A 4,391-nucleotide genomic window follows, 5' to 3' on the forward strand; every position below is an offset into this window, starting at 1 on the left:
CATGTATGGATGTGAGAGTTGGACCATAAAGAAGGCTGAGTGCTGAAGAACTGATGCTTTTGAATTGTGGTGTTGGGGAAGACTCTTGAGAGTTCCTTGGACTGCAAGGAGATTAAACCAGTAACCTTAAAGGAAATGAACTCTGAATATTCACTGGAAAGACTGATGCTGAAGCTCCAATACTTTGGCCACCTGATGGAAGATCCGACTCACTGGAAAAGAGCCTGATGCTGGTAAAAGATTGAAGGCAGGAGGAGAAGGGGACAACAGAGGATGAAATGGTTGGATGTCATCATGGACTCAATGGACATGAGTTTGAGCAAACTCCAGGAGATGGGGAAAGACAGGGAAGCCTGGCATGCTGCAGTCCATAGGATCGCAAAGAGTTGGACACTACTGAGCGACTGAGCAACTGCTAAGTCCATAGCTGCTGAGGAGGAGAAATGAAGACATGAAGCACACTGTGAAGAGTTGCATTAACAGGAACAGAACAAACACACTTGGGAAAATTACAGTGCAATGGGACAATCCAGTGTGTACATTTTTCAGAAGGTAGAGAAATTGTTTTCATATCCTTGAAGAGGATTTGGAGGAAATGAACAACAGGGAAGAGGTTTCTTGAGAGGATGCTGTTAGGACAGGAAAAATCTGCATTCGTTGGGGTGGGCCTGGGAAAGTATTTCCAGAAGAGAAACTAAATGAGAAAAAGTCCAGAGGCAGGAAGCTCTATGTGTGTGTGTGTGTGTGTGTGTGTGTGTGTGGTGGTGGTGGTGGTGGTAATGGTGGAAGGCTGGAGGTACAATCTATAGTTGAAAAGCTCATCATAAAACCAGGGAGGGACAGCTGAAGAGCATGAATTTAATGTGTTTGATATACCAAGTATATTTCAAATTATCATGTGGCATGTTAAGCTCTGGGAAGGTGACTTCAGGCAGCAGGCTGAAAGTAGCATCAAATTGAAGAGCCTGTTAGAGAGCATAAAGTCTGAGAATCCAACTGTGTGTGTGGATAACGAAACTGAGACCAAAGACGAAGTGCCTTGCCGGTTTCAGGGCAAGGAAAGGACTACAAACTTTCCTTTCTTTTACCTCCCCTTGTCCATCCTACTTCTATTTCCAGGTGGGCAGGCCCTTCTGACTCTTCCTCTCTCTTCCCACTGGTCTGCTTACATCCAGTCTCCATCTCTTGAGGAAGTTATCTGGTTTCATCTAAACGCCCAGGCCCTACACCTGCTGTAGCTTCCTCTGCCTTTGACCAGGAACAAGAAGAAGGGAAAAAAACCAAAACAAAGCAGTTGAATACCTGCAATGACAAAGGCGGTCACTTTGTTAAAGACTTAGTGACACATTAAGACTCTCAGTCCAGTAGCAGCGGAAGACAAGGTGACCAATGACATTATGCATTTATAGAGACTAAGCACAGAGTGACAGATGTACTCTGTAGGGGCAACACATCCCCTGGAGATAGTGGAGGGGCAAAATGACCTCTGAGAGGGACTTTCCTGGTGGTCCAGAGGCTGACTCTGTGCTCCCAAAGCAGGGTGTCTGGGTTTGATCCCTGGTCAGGGAACTAGATTCCACTGCTGCAACTAAAGACCCTGCATGCTGCAAGAAGAATAAAGATCCAGTGTGCTGCAGCCAAGATCATGCTGAATCCCGTCAGAGGCGTCTGACTCTTTGCGGACCCTGTGGACCATAGCCTGCCAGGCTTCTCTGTCCATGGGGTTCTCCAGGCAAGAAATGTGGAGTCGGTTGCTATGCCCGCCTCCAGGCAACCAAGATCAACATAGCCTAAATAAATAAATAAATAATATTTTTTTAAAAAGGAGTCTCAGAGGTGATATTTAAGGGGAGTCTAAAGAAGCTAGGTAAGGGTGACCACGTGTATGGAGAAGAAGAGAGAAAAACCTGTAGAAGGCAGGTAAGTGGGGCAGTTAAGGTGTCTGAGAAACCACCTGACCTCAAATTGGCTGGAGGGCTAAGGACTGGCAGACAAAACCCTGAAGGGCTATGCAAACCACATGAAGGAGCTTGGCCCGATGGGTTTTAAACTGAGAGGCCACACCAAGCTGGTTTTTATCGTCCATCTTTAATGCCCCTGTTCTTATTATTTCTCCAGTAGCTTCTTCATACCCTCTTGGTCAGCTGTGACAGATTATGAGTTCTGCACACTGGAATGTTCAAACTGAGACCAGATGGTCACTCAGTAGTGGGTGAGTAGTCAGGCTGCCTGGGCTCAGAAGGGCATTTCAGCTTACCATGTACTTGCTCTGTGTTAAGAGCAGGCTACTTCACCTTCCTGGGCTACAGAAAATACTGCTGCCAAGCTCAGAAGGGTTCTGTGAGGGTTAAATGAAATATGGATGAAAAATCCTTAGAATATTGCCAGGCATATGTAAGGTCAGAGAAAGGACTGGCATGAGCTACACAATGGCCTCTGGGAAAGGGATGGTCCTGGATGCAAGGAAATGGGGGCACCACAGCCTAGCCTTGTTCAAAGTCTTTTGTGCCATCACTGGACCTACGAGACTGCATCTGTAGGGCTTCAGGCCACCAGTGTACAATCCTCTGGTCACTCAACCGCCGCCCCATCTGAAATTCTGTGCTTCTTTTAGTCTCTGAATTCGTAAACCTGTATTTCTCTAGAATTGTGTCTATAGCTTTACACAGCCTTCCCTTCTTTCCCAAGTCCCCGCACGCAGCAGGTTTTAATAGGGTTGTTGAGAGAAGTGTGAATACAAAAGAAATCAGATCAGCACACGAAAATGAGGCTTTTGATTTGAGTTTGCACTGATGACAAGACTGCATGCAGTTCGCCAAGCATCCAATTTATGACTTTGCCTCTTACACTCCTGGTGAGTGCCTCCTGAGTAGAAATTATCTTTTGTGATTAACTTTATATAATACTTGTGCTAACATCAGGCCCACATGAGCAGTTCATAAATATTTCAGGAGGGGTGACACAGTGATCTTCCCCAACACACTCATACAACAGTTTCAACATAATTAGGAGCATTTCTGGATCTAACACAGCACTCTTACAATGTGTATGATGAAGGAAATGAATGGCTCTAATTATACCTTATTAAATCTTATTAATCCTCATTAGAACCCTATTATTCTTTATAAGTGGGTTACTGGGGAAGGAAAAAAAAAATGCTGGTCAAGTCCCGTTATATCCGATGGGGAATGGTTGAATCCATTCTTACTTTGCGTGATACCAGGAATTTTTCATATTATACAGTACCACTTAGAATGTCGTTTGCTGAAATACTGAGGATAGAATAAGTGAATTGTGGTGTAAGAGAATAATCTTTTTAAGCCCCAGAACAAAATGTCTTTAGGAGCTCACATTTCCTATTTCAAACTATACCAGTTGCAAAGAAAAATATTTCATTACTGAACTTCTCTATTTTCATATTTTTGTATGAATAGATGAGAAACTGAGAGCAAGAGAGATTAATTTGGAAGCAGAAATGTGTGAAGTCAAAGACTTTGCACAAAGAATATGCTTAATAAATGGTTAAGTGCAAAAATATGTGTTTCTGCATTTGTTTAATTCTTGGTTAAAAAAAAAAAAAAAGTCACACCAAATCCCAAAAGAACCAAGTTTTGGAGATTTCACGAATTAGTAACTCATGGTGTACTCTCAACATTTATTAATATGAATTAGGAGATCAGGGCCTCCTCCTTGGGTGGAAAAAATCATGGGATCAGTCAGGTGACCTAGACACCGGAGGTGGGTTCAAGTTGCTTGCTGTTTTTGTGTTGGTTAAGTTATTTTGCCTGACTTTTTACCTCAAATGTCAACGATGGACTACAATTTGTTTTATGAAGACCTTATAAACCTGGGAGAATGTGCTTTTACGATGCGCTGGGGTGAGGAATGATTAGTTTAGACATCAGGAAGCAGGACAGAAGTACAAGGAAACGAGTCTCCAGCCTCGGCGTGCCTTGCAGGCAATGGCTGATGCACAGGATAGGCCCCTCACATGGTGCTCACATTTACAAATATCAGAGCAAAAAGTCCTACACAAACCTTCCAAGAACAGTCTTGCCTTTATTCAAACTAATTCACCCAGTTCGTAGATTTTTTTTGAAGCTATAAGCACGAAGTCTGGGTTTCTGGATAGGGCTGTTAAGTAAATTCCAGGGCTTCGTTTATTTGAGCACTGGATGGAAGGAGTTGCCTTGAAGAAACTGATCAGCATGGCTATGCAGGGCTCATTGGCAATCAGAACCTTCCAGGAACTGACCGCGTACGGGGCCCGGGGAAGCTCCAAATCTCTTCCCAGGGTGGTCCGCGTTGCCCTCTGACATCCAGCCGGGCTAACTGGTCCGCGGGAAGGAGGGAGTCGGGCCCCTGCCTGCAGACAGGAACATAGCTGGGAG

The sequence above is a fragment of the Bison bison genome, unplaced genomic scaffold, assembly GCF_000754665.1.
Source record: "Bison bison bison isolate TAMUID 2011002044 unplaced genomic scaffold, Bison_UMD1.0 scf7180017864333, whole genome shotgun sequence".
Taxonomy (NCBI): Eukaryota; Metazoa; Chordata; class Mammalia; order Artiodactyla; family Bovidae; genus Bison; species Bison bison.